This window comes from Hemitrygon akajei, chromosome 28 (assembly GCF_048418815.1).
Source record: "Hemitrygon akajei chromosome 28, sHemAka1.3, whole genome shotgun sequence".
Taxonomy (NCBI): Eukaryota; Metazoa; Chordata; class Chondrichthyes; order Myliobatiformes; family Dasyatidae; genus Hemitrygon; species Hemitrygon akajei.
The window spans coordinates 21350620-21367137 of NC_133151.1; the positions used below are offsets into that span (position 1 = coordinate 21350620).

A 16518-nucleotide genomic window follows, 5' to 3' on the forward strand; every position below is an offset into this window, starting at 1 on the left:
CACAACTCCACTAATTTCTGTGTCTCTGCAGACCTACAAATCAGCCCAGCTTCATTTTCATCGAAATCACTCCACAAACCGCAGAGTTCCCAGCTCTAATCCTTGGGGGGCCCCACTGGTCACAGGTCTCCAGTCAGAATCACACCCCTCAACCATGATCTTCTCTGTTCTCTGACCGAGTACATTTTGAATATATTCTAGCAAATATCTATTCAGCCCGTGTGCCTTCTTGCTTTTGATCAGGGCCCTTGTTGAAAGTCCATGTGTTCTATATCTACCACCCGGCCCTCATCTGCTTAACACTTTGAGTACCGTATTGCTACCCTTTGATGCTGCATCCCTCATGCACTGATACTCACCCTGCTGGCTGTAGTTATGTCCTATCATCTGCCTGCCCTTCCTGGCAGTCTAATTTCATGCTATCTTTGCTTTTTTACCCTCCATGCTATCCTGAGTGCCTTCACTCTGGTTTCTACACCCTCCCCTCCACCAAATTAGTTTAACCCTCCCCTATCTAACAAACTGGCAGTATACCCACAAGAAAACTAATCTCAGGCTTGCATATGGTGACAGAAATGTATTTTGATATTACGTTTACTTTCAGCTTTGAACTTTGTAGTAGAGAGCCGGGTGTTGTACTGGTCTGTGTCCTCACTGGCCACTGTGCTCTGGCAGCTCAGTGCGCTTGGAATACAGTGTCAGTGTTTTTACAGAAGTGTGTCCTTATTATACAATTGATCTTGTCCACGCTGGAGCTTAGAAGATTCACTGGATACCAGAATGATTTGTTTTGGTCACCCTGCTGTATGACAGACACCATTAAGCTGGAAAGAATGCAGAGGAGATTTCTGGAAAGCATTTTAGACAATTTTCTCTGGAATGTTGCAGAATGAGTGCTGATATTGCAGAGGTGTATAAATTAATGAGGACTTGGGGTGGGTCAAAGAGAACTGTCTTTTTGCCAGTATTGGGGAATCAAGAACTAGAGGACATTGGTTTAGGATGAGATTTAATAGGGACCTGAATGGCAACTTTTCCACACACAGGCTGGTCAGTAAATGGAATGAGCTGCTAGGGGAGTCGTTGAGTCAGGTGTATTTAAAAGGCATTTGGGCAGGTAGATGGAAAGGAAAGGTTTTTAAGGATTTTGGTCAAATGCAAGGAAATGGGACAATGAGGAGGATAGCCTTGTTCTTAATGTGGTGGTGAGGGGGTTACAGCCCACAAGCTCAGATGGGAACTTTGGTCAGTGTGGACCATTTGAGCTGAAGGGTTCGTTTCTGTGCTGTGTGAATCTGACTGTAAACCCTGTTGACTTAGTTCAATGACATTAAACTTTTCTAAATGACTTGTTATTTCTTCACAGATTATAGACTCCAGTACTTGAAGTGAAGTTAACTGGACTACAGTCACCTGGTTTTTATCTTCCACCCTTCTTCAACAATGGTTTTCAACTCCACTGGGACCTTTCTGTAACAGTGAGTTTTGACAGACTTCATTGTCTCTACTTTCTCTCCAAACTTCCTGTGAAAGCCTGCAGTGCAGGTCGTTGGGACTTGGTAATGTTTGCTTTTAGTCCCATTAGTTTTTTCCCTCGTGATGGTGATTGTTACACATTGTGGCACAATGTTGAAATGATACCATCAGATATCTGTGGGATGTTTGTTGTGTCTCCACTGTGAACACTAATGCAAATTCTTGAGTTGATTTATTTGCTTTTGTGGTGGTTTTTCGTGCCTCACAAATGACCTAGAGATGCAGAAGATTCTTCAAGAAGGGTTAAACTTTAATTTGCAAATCAAAGCTGAGACAGTCATTGAGCTAGTCGCTGATTGCCCACCGATCCCCGGACACAGCATTTTTTATAGCAATCTCCTGGTCCAGTTGCATTAGCATATGTAATCGATCTATAGTTGCTTATTACACGTACCTCACGTACATCATGTCCCTATTGTTTCTATCAATTGACTTAATCATGTTCTAATCTACATCTCTTTAACACACCATTGTCTTCTACGTTCTTAAGGTTTCATTCTCTAGCAAATAGCAAGTTTACATTCTTAATACTTCGTGACTTAATTATGTTCTAATCTACATCTCTTAGCTACCTGTCATTAACACACCATTGTCTTCAGCAAATAACTGACTTCATAGTTTTGGTTACACACAAAATTTATACTTTTATGAAATTACTACTTTTATACTCCAATATATACCCCCTTTGAGACCCAGAGGGTCTCACAGAGAAAGAAGACCAAGAGTCCGTGCACAAAAGCCACAATAAACTCAAGCATTTATTCCCAAATCTCGGGTTAAACTATAATTTTCTGCGCCAAGACCTCAAAGTATTCTCTCCCTGTTACCCTGGGCCGCTGAGCCAAAAACCTGTCCCTCTGTATCTGAGACAGGTAAAAAGACTCAGCAGCCCTTACAATCTACTCCCACACTGTCATTTTGCTCCTGTTCATCCTGCAGGTGTTGTAGGCTGTAACAATACATTTTCGGTGTTTCTTTCTCCACTAAGCTTGCTTCAGTAATTGCCACGAGCATCGGAAATTGTTTGGTTGCAGCACGCACTACAAGAGATTTGAGACAAGGAAGAAAACAACACAGCACAAACGCACAGCTCAACAATATAATACTGACAGTTATTGCTATTTTAGTCAGCCATGCTCCCCATCCTCCGAGTCTACTTTCTAACCAATCAAAGAACTGATGTCCGAACCCTGCATTCTGTTTGACCTCCGTCCGCAGATTCTTTAACTTATTCATTGCTCTGGTGAAAGACCCTTCTGGGGTAGTATTGTTCGGTATGAAAGTGCAGCATTGTTCTCCAAACAGTACACACACACCCCCTTTTTCTGCCAAAAGCCAATCCAGTACCTGTCTGTTTTGCCACGCCACCCTGCTAGTTGCATCTAGCTGTTGCCCTAAGGCCTGCAGTGCATCATCGGTGTAGTTGATGAACCTCTGTTGATTGTAGTATATATAGTTTATCCATTCAACAGTTTTGCTTACCCCTATCACTGGTATGATAGCTTCCCAGTGAGCATCTCATGCGGTGTCAGGCATGTCATTCGATTAGTTTGCATGCGGTAACTCATCAATGCTAACGGTAAAGCATCGACCCAATTAAGTTTAGTGTCTGCACAAATTTTGTTTAGTTTGGCTTTCAGGGTTCCACTAATTCTCTCTATCATGCCCTGCGACTGAGGGTGGTATACACATCCAAATCTTTGCTTTATCCTCAGCGCCTGTAGTACCAGTTCGACCACTTTCTGGATAAAAGCTGAACCATTGTCTGAGCTAACTTCTGTAGGTATTCCAAACCTTGGGATCACTTCATTTGTCAGGAATTTTACCACTGTTTTTGCCCCTTGATCTCTTGAAGGTACCGCCACCACCCATCTGCTAATTCGATCAATTACTACCAGCATGTATCTTTTCCCTCTCACTGTCTTTATCATGTCTACGTAATCGATCACTAAATGTTTAAATGGTCCTTCAGGTACAGCAATGTGACCTATTGGGGTTGTAATTCCCTTCCGAACATTATTCTGTGCGCATACCTCGCACTGTGACAAGACAAAGTCCACTGAAGCCTGTAAATAAGGTGACCAAAAACCATCCTTCTTTATTTTCCTTATCACTTCCCCCCTTGCACAATGGTCCACCCCATGCGCTTCTGAAATCAGAATCGTCAGTAGAGGGGTGGGTGCTACCAACAAACCGTCTTCCGTGCTCCACAAGCCTTCCGGGTTCTGCTTGGCCCCCCTTTTTCTCCACATTGTCTGTTCTGCCAAAGTTGCCTTACCTTGTATTTCAATTAGGTCCTCTACCTCAGGTTCTGGAGTTAGGCTTACCTGGGGGGCAATGACAGCTGACGTACACCCAGACGCTTTTCTGGCTGCCTCGTCCGCAGCTTGATTCCCCTTTTATGTGCCTGGCATTTTACTACAGCCAATGCTTTAGGTTTCATTATGGCTTTTATTAAGTCTAGAATTTGCTGACAATGTTGTATGGGATCTCCATTACCTTTTTTAAAACCTCTCTGCTTCCACACTGCCCCGAACAAATGGCATACTCCGTGAGCATATGCCGAATCAGTATAGATATCTACTTTCTCACCTTCCATCATTTCACACGCAGCTGTCAGGGCTTTGATTTCTGCTAGTTGGGCGGAACACGGTTGGGGACAGAACTCCATCCTAATAATCTTATAGCTCGACTGATCCTGCTGCACCACTGAGAATCCTGCGTGATTTCCATCATACTCCCTATAACAAGAGCCATCTACGAACAGAACCTTTTTATCTATATCCTCTAGTGGTTCTGACCGTAAATCTGCTCTCAATTTGGCAAATGCCATCGTCTTCCCTACACAATCATGGGGTTCTCCTTCATAGTCTAAAGGGACAAAATCGGCTATATTACTGGTAGTGCATCTCTGTATAGTTATGTCAGGAAATGTCAATAGCATCTGATACGCTGCTATCCTGGCTGGCGTCAGCACAAATTTCCCCCTTTCTAGCAATTCTGCTACTTTGTGGTGTGTGTACAGAATCACAGGATAGCCCAGGGTTACCGATGATGCCTTTTCATATGCATAGTACAGTGCCGTCAATCCCTGATAACAGGGTGGATACCCCTGAGCCACCTCATCTAGTCTCGTACTGTAGTATGCTATCGGCTGCTTTGCTTTTCCTGTGCCTGTCTCCTGTGTTAGAACCACTGTGACATAACCCTCCTGTCGGTTGGATACATACAAATGAAAAACCTTCTCGTAGTCAGGCAAAGCTAATGCTGGTGCTGACTGCAATTCCTGCTTAATAGTATTGAAAGCTATCTCTGTCTCTCCATTCCACTGTAAGCCGTTCTTCAAATTTGTATGTCCTGCTTCTTTCATTATCTTTCTCAAAGGTGCCACAATCTCAGCATATTCTCCTATCCAATCTGAGCTGTTCCCTGCCATTCCCAAAAACGTCATCATCTGCCCTACAGTCTGGGGTTTTGGGGCCTTAGTTATTGCCTCAATCTGATCTGGTGCTATCGCCTTCATTCCCTTGGATATTACCCTGCCTAAGTACTCCACTTGCTGCGTGCAAAATTGCAGTTTCTTTTTGGATACTTTATGTCCTCCGCGCGCTAATTTCTCTAACAGAGTTATAGTGTCCTGCTCACACTGTTCCTTACTGTGGGAGCAAATCAACAGGTCATCCACATACTGTAACAATGTACTTTCCAACAGCATGCCCTCTAGGTCTGCCTTCAATACCTGATTAAAAATGTGTGGTGAATGTTTAAATCCTTGCGGCATTCTGGTATAGGTATACTGAGCACCTCTGTAAGTAAATGCAAACAGATACTGACACTGATCGGCTAGAGGAATGCTGAAGAAAGCCGAACACAAATCAATCACTGAAAAGTAACTTGCTTCTGGTGGAACATTAGTCAAAAGCGTGTGTGGGTTGGGGACTACCGCTGGCCAGTCCTCTACCACATCATTTACCGCTCGCAAATCATGCACCAATCTCGACTTAGATTTATCTGCTTTTAAGACCGGCAACAACGGGGTATTGCATGGACTGTTTGTTCTTTTAAGCACTCCTATTTCAAGCAACCCCTGCACTGTCGACGCTATTCCCTCTTCTGCTTCTGGTCTTAGTGGGTATTGTGGTCTCCTGGGTGGAATTGCTCCTTTTTTCAGCCTTATTTCCACCGGACTAGCTGTTTTTATTTTCCCTACGTCCGTGTCATGCTGTGACCACAGAATAGACGGCAACTCATCTAACCTTTTATCTTTCTGCTGGCCTCTTTCCTTTCCCAGCAAGGGCATGTGTGGTTGGGGAGTTATTTCGACCTCTCTCACTGTCCCTACCATATCTACACTTACCATTATTTTAATACAATTGTTGTCTTCTGATATCCACACCTCTGGCGTGATTTTCCACCACACTGTTACGGTTTCAGCACTCTTAACTAAAGGTCCTAAGTCTTTAGACTGATATCCCTTATTTACCAACAACGTTACGTGGGGCGCAGCCTCCGGTATCCTGTACCATTTTTCTAAAAAGGTGTTCCACTTAACTTGTAAAGCTGCCCCTTGCTTTCCAATTATCACAGCCTCCCCTTCCAGGTGCTGTTGGGTACATACCTCCAGGTGCCATTTCTCCTCTAACTCCCTGTTCTGAGTCTCGTCAAAAATCACTGTACAATGTAGCTCAGATTTGGGCATTACAGCCCTGGGTAATATAGCCTGCATGCCCTTTTTCCATTTTTCCCAGGTTTCCTGAATCTGATCTGCGATGTCTCCTATCCAAAAGACATTAGCCTTCTTGTCTTCTCGCACTATCAATTGAGCCCCTGCTCTTTTCACACTCAGCCCATTTCTGGTGCATTCTAATTTTAATTCCAGTTTCATCCTTTAATTCCTTTAAATACTAGCACCGGCAAAACAATTTCTTTATTTCCCATTCTCAACCGCACTGGAGCCGTGCACTGTGTCAACTGTGTTTTCCCCGAGAACCCTAACGTCTTAATAAACTTTCCTGACATGGGAAGGTGAAGGGCATACTGTGGCTGTACACAAGTGTACGTGGCTCCAGTATCTATCATCATTGGTGTCAGTTGCCCTTCTAACATAACCTGAACAATGGGTTCCTCATCTGCCTCCCTTGTTATCATTGGGTAATGTCCCTTCCCACTCAAGTTCTCGGGGCACCCCTAATACCTCGCATAGGGGTTCACAGGTCCGCTTGGGCCTGTGGGGGCTGGTCCTGGGATAAACTTTAGTTCCCTTCTTATCAGTTCCTGCTGGTGTGTGACAGGCCATAGTGTAAACGGACAATCTCTTCTCATGTGACCTGGCTGATTACATTCCCAGCACAATCTCTCTACCTCTCTTTCCCACTGTTTCCTCACTGGTCCCCTTTGCCCATAGCTCCTCTGTCCCCCTCCTTGGGACTTCCAGTCCTGTCTGGGCTGTTTGAATTTAGTCTGTTCCTGGTAGGGCATTTGTGGGAATGCTCCCTCAAAGACAATTATTGGCATGGGGTTTTCCAGCCCTTGTCTTACAGTATGATCGGTCCCTCCATATAGCAGTGCTTTGTCCAGTTCGATGGCTGTACTCGAACCGGTGGTTGCTGGCAGCATCTTTTTGTTTTTCTCTTTTTCCTTCTTTTTGAGTTCTTTGAGCTGCATTTGTATTAACTTTCTTTGCACCTCTTCCTGCTGCTCAGCCAACCTTTGTTTGTCTTTCCGGTATTTCTCAACCGCATGGACTACGTGGTCTCTAAATTCTTGTGGAGTCTTTGACATTAGCCCAACCACTTCCTCCAGTTTGGATTTTACTTGTGGAGGCATTGCATCCAAAATGCTATGTCGGAACAGTGTGGTCATAAATAAGCTATTCTCCACCTCTTGCTCAGTCTCCAGTCTCCACCTTTTCAACTGGTTTTCTACGTAGGCTGCTGGGTTTTCAGTGTCTTCCAGTGGATCCCCTTTTAAGGCTTTGGGGTCCACTTTGGGTGGATAAAGCTTTCTGAGGGCCTGCCATACCCTCTGCCTCACTCTGTCAAACCCGCCTCCATCAGTTCTCGGGTCGTTCGAGTTTACTATGCCAGCCATTTCCATTAGTTCATTAAATTTGGAGGTTCCCATCAGCTTTATCAATAGTGCCTTCAAATCTCCCATAGCCAGTAATCGTCCCGTCGTTTCTTCTTCAAAGGCACTAATCCATTTCCCTGCTCCTTCATGTAAATTGGGCAGTGTGTTTTTCAGCCCTTCTAGATCCTGGGATCCCCAAGGGATATACTGCACTTGTCCTGATCATTTTACTAACAACGGCATCATTCTTCCTCCTTCTTCCCACCTGTCCTGGCTCTCCTCCTCATCTGACTCCCCATCTGTCTCAGGGTATGTCTTTACTGCCTCCCACACAAATGTCTCCGGGGTCCTCTTCTTCCCTCGGTCTTCCTGTGGAGTCCTTTCTTTTTGTCTTGATTCAATACTTGGTTGGCCCCTAGAGTATTTTTCGCATCTCTCCTGGCAATCCCTTCTCAGTAACTTATCTAGCTCTCTCTCTACTTCCACAAGTCGCTCCCATACCACCTCCTTCTGCTCTTCTAGGCTTCTGCCTCCTACCTCTTCCCTGAAAATTCTCACATCCTCTCTCCACTTAACTCTTGCTCCTCCAATGAGTCACTTTCTCTTTCTTCCTGTCCTGATGAGCCACTTTCTTTTCTAGTCTGTTTATTTCTATAGTATAACCGATACTCCTCATACTCCTTTACCTCTCTCAAGTATTTCATCCGTTCAATCTCTTCTCCCATTTCTCTCTGTACCTGTTCTATCTTTATCCTTTCTGCCTGTATTTCCTTCCATATCGCCGCTTTTTCCTTCTCGTATTGTTTTTTTTCCTCCTCATTATCCCAAACCTGTACTTCTCTCTGCACGTTTACTGTTCCTGTCAGCAGGGGGCACTGCTTAGGGGTTCCTTCCCCATTATAGGGAGGGGGTTTTTCTGTTTCTTTCGCAACCGGGTACGGAGCTGATGCCAGCTTCTCACCGTACCCTTCTCTCTCTCTAACAGGCTGTTTCTCCAGCACCTTAGTGTTTTCCTCGCTTGTAATCAATATTCTACCTGTCCTCCTCAGCCTTTCCCCCTCCGTTCTGAAGAGTTTTAGCACTTCCACTTCTCGTTCTCTTTTTTGCCCTCTTTTCTTAGATTTATCTTTTGGTTTGTAATTTTTAATTAGTCCCTCCATATCTTCGCACAAACTTTCATCAAACGTTCCTTCTCTTGGCCACTTTGTGACTAGGTTTTTGGTTCTTTTTTCCCATTTTTCTGAGGTTTTTGTGATCTCATTTTGAATTAACGGGAATTTTTTGCTCAGAATCTCTACTGCTGTTCCTTTACCTGTCATGTTATTCTCTCTTTTTAAGGTATTTCATAGATTCACAGTTTGTTTACTGGATAATATTATTTACTCTAATTCTACACCTAGTTCTAGTCTAACACCACGTGGACTTTTTCTTAACTAAACTTACTCTAATTCTACGCCTAGTCTAACACCTCGCCCGTTCAGACCCTTATCTCTTAAGGCGGTATCCACGAGGATTTTCTACTCTAATTCTATTCTAACACCTCGCCCGTTCAGACCCTTATCTCTTAAGGCGGTATCCACGAGGATTTTCTACTCTAATTCTATTCTAACACCTCGCCCGTTCAGAGCCTTATCTCTTAAGGCGGTATCCACGAGGATTTTCTACTCTAATTCTATTCTATTTTCCTTTCCCTGCCCGTTCAGCCCTTCATTTCATACGAAGCGGTACCCACAGGGATTTACCAACACCATGTGGACTTTTTCTTAACGTCTTATTAACTTATTTGTACTTACCCTCACTGCAGTGTTCTTGAGCAATCCTCTGAGCCTCCTCTGCCAATTCTGCCAGATTCTTTGGACCGGAGAGACCCTTCGGCAGTGGTTCCACACTTCTGAGACTCCAAGACCTCCCCAAAGCCAACAGAATTCTCAGTCCAATTTGTCGCAAAAAGTGCTTTCCTTTTGTTTGTGTGCACCCTTAATTCTGTTAGCCTTGTGGGGGTCCCTAGAGGACTGGGAAGCGTCCCCAATCTGCCGTTTCCCTTCCGCGGGTCTCTATCCGGTCCTGCCACGGTCGCCAATTTTGTCGTGGTTTTTCGTGCCTCACAAATGACCAAGAGACGCAGAAGATTCTTCAAGAAGGGTTAAACTTTAATTTGCAAATCAAAGCTGAGACAGTCATCGAGCTAGTCGCTGATTGCCTACCGATCCCCGGACACAGCATTTTTTATAGCAATCTCCTGGTCCAGTTGTATTAGCATATGTAATCGATCTATAGTTGCGTATTACACGTACCTCACGTACATCATGTCCCTATTGTTTCTATCAATTGACTTAATCATGTTCTAATCTACATCTCTTTAACACACCATTGTCTTCTACGTTCTTAAGATTTCATTCTCTAGCAAATAGCAAGTTTACATTCTTAATACTTCGTGACTTAATTATGTTCTAATCTACATCTCTTAGCTACCTGTCATTAACACACCATTGTCTTCAGCAAATAACTGACTTCATAGTTTTGGTTACACACAAAATTTGTACTTTTATAAAAAAAAAACTACTTTTATACTCCATTACTTTTTCCTTGTTAGTTTTTAGCTTTAGTCTTATCGCTGGTTCCTGGAAAAATCCTGCTCCTCTTGTCTGCCTCCTTTGACCACAGAAGGTTCTTTGCTCTCTGTGATCCCTCTGTAGAATCAGGATCAACGTCTGCTGTGTGTTACGAACAGTCTCCTTAAACATCTGCTACTATTTTCCCACATTGTGATCACTTCTTCAGGGATCCTTCACCACAAGATCTCTCTGTAATCCCACCTCATTAGATAGATAGATAGATAGATAGATAGATAGATAGATACTTTATTCATCCCCATGGGGAAATTCAACATTTTTTTCCAATGTCCCATACACTTGTTGTAGCAAAAACTCATTACATACAATACTTAACTCAGTAATAATATGATATGCATCTAAATCACTAACTCAAAAAGCATTAATAATAGCTTTAAAAAAGTTCTTAAGTCCTGGCAGTTGAATTGTAAAGCCTAATGGCATTGGGGAGTATTGACCTCTTCATCCTGTCTGAGGAGCATTGCATCGACAGTAACCTGTCGCTGAAACTGCTTCTCTGTCTCTGGATGGTGCTATGTAGAGGATGTTCAGGGTTTTCCATAATTGACCGTAGCCTACTCAGCGCCCTTCGCTCAGCTACCGATGTTAAACTCTCCAGTACTTTGCCCACGACAGAGCCCGCCTTCCTTATCAGCTTATTAAGACGTGAGGCGTCCTTCTTAATGCTTCCTCCCCAACACGCCACCACAAAGAAGAGGGCGCTCTCAACAACTGACCTATAGAACATCTTCAGCATCTCACTACAGACATTGAATGACGCCAACCTTCTAAGGAAGTACAGTCGACTCTGTGCCTTCCTGCACAAGGCATCTGTGTTGGCAGTCCAGTCTAGCTTCTCGTCTAACTGTACTCCCAGATACTTGTAGGTCTTAACCTGCTCCACATACATCTGAGATGTCTTGTTCCTGGGAAGATCCTGCTGTAAGAAACTGTCTCTGACCACTCCACAAATTCCTCTTCCACTGTACCAGTTTGATTAGCTTAATCAACACACAGACTGAAGCAAACATGCACAAAATACTGCAGGAACTCAGCAAAGAGTCGACATTTCGGTCTGAGAACCTTCATCAGGATTAGAAAGAAAGGGACAAAAGCCAGAATAAGGTGCTGGGGAGGGGGAGGAGGACAAGTGAGTGGGGAGGGGTGTGGTTTGTGGAGGGATGATGATGTGAGGAGCTGGGTGACAGGCAGAAAAGGCAAAGAGAGGAAGAGAAAGGAATCCATTAGGACAGAACGTTAGACGATGGGATGACGCAAAGGAGGTGGAGAACCAGAGAGAGTTGATGGGCAGGTCATGAGGGTGTGTGAGGAGAAGTCAAGGGGTTAAATGGCACCAGAATTGGGGGAAAAGTCAGAAAAAAGGAGCAGTTTGGGAGGTGTAGTGATTTGAAGAACTTGGAGAAATCAATGTTCATTCCATCGAGATTGGAGGCGGCACAGTTAGTGTATGAGGTGTTGCTCATCTAACCCGTATTTGGCCTCATTGTAGCAGGAGAGGAGGCCATGGACAGACATGTTAGTGATGGCCCTCTGCTGGGTCAGGGTCGACCATGGATATTGTACCCTCGCTCTGAAACTCAATTTGCAAGCCAGGGTAGTACGATACGTAAAGCAAGCTGTTGCCCATGCAGGGGCTCCTGCTCTCCACGCAGCTGATGAATCCAGATCAACGACAGAGACCGATGGGGTCAGGCACCAGCGGTGTCACAGGATTGCCAGTCTGCATTCAACATCGGACTGACAGGGAATCCAGCTCTGGATTGTTCCTCGGGGTTTACTCCCGAAGCCTTCCCCATGAATGGGTCGAGCCACGAGCCAGTAGAGGTTTCAGATCAGAATTTTCCTTCCACTAGATGAGCTGCCAACCGTGGGTGAAAGCCCCATCTGCCCATAGCAGTTAGTTATATGATGCCAGTAAACCCATTTGCTACTGTCCACTGTCACTAGTTCTTTGGGCTTAGTAGCTAAGCCATATATAAAAGCCTGGAGCTGGATTTGGTTAACAGAGGCAATTTGAGGCACACACCATTGGCAGCATTTAATGGGAAGTGGGAGCTTGTCCCATTACCTCCCGATCACCAGTTAAGACAGCTGTAAGACGGTATGTGAATGGGGAACTCAATTGGAATGAGCTGCCACCAGTAGATCGTGGTTGTTGCAGCTATCAGAGCAAAGTTACTCGATGCAGCAGTACTCCAATCTGCTTCTGATTAAATCTCTCATGACAATCATATTTCCATTCTCATCTCTCTTTGATAGTTCCCCTTTTGTGCTTTATCCCATCGGGAGGAACACCCGAGGATCTTGAGACCGCTCCTCCCTGTGTCTTCTTTCCCTCCCCTTTCACCATCACTGTCCCTACATGTAAACTGCCTATTAAGAAGTATTCCCGCCTCTTGGAACTTTCCATATTTTATTTCTTTACAACATTGAATCATAGTGGCTTGAATTTGGCTTTTTTTGATACTGATCAGCGGTTTAAAAAAAAACTCGTGTCAAAGTGAAAACAGATCTCTACAAAGTGCTCTAAATTAATTACAAATATAATACATAAAATAATTGCCTGTGTAAGTATTCTCCCCCTTTAATATGACACATCAAATCATCACTGGTGTAGCCAATTGGTTTTAGGAGTTAGATTATCAGTTAAATGGAGATCACCGTGTGCAGTCAAGCTGTTTCAGTTGATAGTAGTAATGACACACAATACACAGGTAGTCAGTATCCTGGCAAACACTACACCATGAAGACAAAAGAACACTACAAGCAGCTCTGCAAAAAAGCTTCTTGAAGAGCACAGGTCAGGAGATGGTTACAAGAAGATTTCCAAGTCACTGAATATCCTTGGTGTACAATTTAGTCAATCATCCAGAAATGGAAAGAACATGTCACCGCTATTAATCTCGTTACGAACCCCGTAACTGGGTGACTTACCAGCAAAGATAGAGATGTCCGTTGAAGTCTGATGATACTATTTTTAACAGTATTTATTAGTAAAAATGCACAAAAATAATATCAATGCAAATATACAGATAATATACGTCATCAATACTAAACCTAAAAGTGCGGGTATAATAATAATCAATAAGAAATAAGCTCTATCGTTGTCGAGGGGATAATGTATTGTCCGATGGAAATATAAAGTTCACTGCAGTTCACACAAGCTGCCGTCTTTTGGTTGTCGCTGTGTTGCAATTGTTGGAGAGAGAGAGAGAGAGAGAGAGAGAATGGGAACATTTACCACGACGGGTTTTGCCAAACTTCCTTTATGATTTCGATCCGTCAGGTGTCTCGTTGTCGTGGCCGTTCAATTGTGACCTCTCCTTTAGCTAAACCGTTCTTCTATGGTGAGCCCGCCACCCTGGCAAGGGAGGACACACACGAGCCCCCACCGGCTTTCACTGTAAAACGCTGTCTCGGGATTTCTAGCGTTTCTCCTGGTGCGTCTAAAGGGGTGTTCCCCAGACCCCTCTTTTATCCTTATTCAAGGGGTCTCAGATCAATCAGGTTGGGATGATGCAATCCCTCAACTAGACCACTCTGGTTGTCCCCTGAGGGGTTTCAATGAATAGTACAGTACTCAAAACACAATTCCTTCTCCAAGAGACAATGGCCGTTATCAGTGGTTCCGTTCCGCTTATGTCAGGAGACATTCCACCTGGTTGTGTATTCTGTGTCTCTCCCTCTCATTTCCTGGCATGCTGTGTATCTCTGTCATCTCCTGGGTCTCAGACCCAAAATACTAGCGATCTTGCGATTCTCAAAGGGGTGGGGGGGCGGGCATTGGCGATTCTGGACCCTTCTGCCCATCAGATTTGCTCCAGATTCGTAACACCCACATCCTTCTAAGGATTTTTGCCACAGGTAAAAATTAGTTAATACAGAGTCTTACAGGATTTCAGAATCTAACACAATACAAAAGTTTTTTTTTCCCACTACAGAGTAATACAGTTATACATTTAATCCAGCATCTAAACAGTTAGCGATTACATTGTCACTTCCTTTAATATCTTAATATCTTGTACCTTAATAAATTCCTGTAACACCAGACTACAATTTAGTAACCACCTATTTTTATTGCTTTTCTTCAGCAAAAAAAAGAGTTGTGATCTTAGCTTACGTGTATATTACAAAAGTTCATGCAAATACTAATCTTTATTTTACTTTCAAACTTAATAGTCAATCTTCCATGGTGTTGTCTTTATTATTTACATGCTTTTTCGAAATCCCTTAAAACCGGATCCTGATATTTAAAGTGGCATCCCATCAACCCTCGCCCCTTTTCCAGTTAACTCCCACGTCGTTAGCTTGTGTACCGGTGTGGAATAGGCTTTTGCATGCTCCTTTCATAGGAGTTATTTTATCAACAATGTTTTCCAAACGTAGCCCATTTTCTGAATTTCCACACAATTCTTTATTTTTAAGCAAGTCGTTAATTTTATCTTCAGGACCCTTCATTCTATTAGTTGTCAGTTTAATATCTCTTTGTCCAAACAACATTTCAAATTCTGCCTCTTCACAGCACACCCTTGAATAACTTTAGCGCATGGGTCACCTTTACATTCCAAATCAAACTGTAATTGATTTGCAGGCACCGTGTTAACAAGCCATTGTCCCTTCAGCCTGGTTACTGTTTCTGACACCAATCCAGACTTTAAATTTTCTTCATTCAATTTAGGAACTACACTTTTCCCTTTCCCTTCAATAATAATATCCACATCACCACCTTTTATCTCCTCACTAACTTTTAACACACCTTCGAACACAAACAACTGGGAATTCTCACTTCCCACTAGTACCAAGGTTAACCCTTTCTTCACTGAACCAAGTCCATCTGACCCACAAGGACTGCATTCCTTTTTAACTGAATCAAATACCTCAGACTTTTCCTGAGTTTCATTACTAGGTTTAGTACCACGTGCATCCACATCTTGAACACACTCAAACTGGACATCTGCCTCCTCCAGGCTTTCAATACCTGTCCCCTTTTCAAATTCTACGTTCCCCTGATCCTCCCAGTTACTCTCTGGGCAACACCATTCCGGAGTAAATTCAACCCTGCGGGCTGAAACAACCTCATCTGCCAACCCAGCAGACTCCTTCAAGGTAATGGCATCCTTTTCATCTAGGACTGCCCTCATTTCATTATCGGGAACACCTTTAAAATTTTCAACTTGTTCAAACAGTTCTGTCAAGCCAGACAGATCATCCATGTCCAACCCTGGACCTTCTACCAGCCTTATCTGTTTCTCATCTTTACTCTATGCCTCTATAAATTTCCTCCTGGCTAGGGGTAGGTCTACTTCCTCTCCCTTACTCTCTTTCACCTCCCTATTCTCCGTTTTACCACCCTCTAACCCCTCTTGGTACAGGGTCGGTAAAAACGTCTCAGCCAAATCGATACTGGCCTGAATTAAACTGGTCTCTGTCTCAGCTGCCTTTCTCGACATGCTGCGAGTGGTTGCGCATGCGGGATAGATCTTGGAACCTAGGGGCGGGTCCTCAGCACTTACAGGCTGGCTCTTCAGCTCCATGGCCAACCAAACTTCACCACCAGCTAAATCGTTACCCAGAAGGATGTCTACGTCAGTTCTCGGGAATTCTGATCGCACCCCTATTTCAACTGGTCCAGATACCAGCTCACAATTTATAATGATCCTATGCAAAGGCACAGCTTCTGTCCCTTTTCCTATGCCTCTCAAAGCTACCTCTCCAGTCTCGGGACCAAAATCTAGTACCTTACTGAGAATCAATGACTGCTCAGCTCCAGTGTCTCTCCAGATCCGCACTGGAACTGGTGGTTCTCCCTCTTTCACAGACACGGTCCCTTCTGAAATAAATTTCTCACGCCCCTCTTGTATTCTATCTACCTGGGGCTTTCTCGTAGATTTACTGATCAACACAATACATCCTGTAGGGACTGCTGCTTTCCCTTTTCCTGTCTCCTTCCTCGGAGCAAAGCACTTAGATGCAATATGACCCACATTTCCACAATTAAAAATTAAAACAGGTCAAGCCAGGACCCCTCCTGCCGTCTTGCCTTTCTTCCTCCTTATTTTTACCACTAGCTCCTGGCTGAATCTCTGCCTCAGCCGGCGGGCTTTCTCTACCGTTCCCACGGTCTTTCTGGTAACTTTAATTCGAGGAAAACTTTGTCTTGTGGGTTAGGGCATATTCATCTGCGAACCTGGCAAATTCGGATATGGACTTACTCCGCTTCTCGTTCAAATACATCCGGATATCATCCGAAACACAACCTTTAAATTCCTCAATCAGAATT

General features: G+C 43.9%; 2 protein-coding genes across 3 annotated transcripts in view; both read left to right on the plus strand.

Annotated features, from left to right (window-relative positions):
• LOC140717771 (uncharacterized) overlaps positions 1–16518 on the plus strand; it is a 90817-nt gene that overhangs the window by 62733 nt on the left and 11566 nt on the right. The window lies entirely within an intron of this gene.
• Positions 1–16518, plus strand: part of LOC140717763 (histone H2B-like) — a 28437-nt gene that overhangs the window by 2449 nt on the left and 9470 nt on the right. For both annotated transcript variants that reach the window (XM_073031480.1, XM_073031479.1), the window contains one exon: positions 1367–1478. The gene's annotated coding sequence lies outside the window, so the exon portion shown is untranslated. The remainder of the gene's footprint in view (positions 1–1366; positions 1479–16518) is intronic.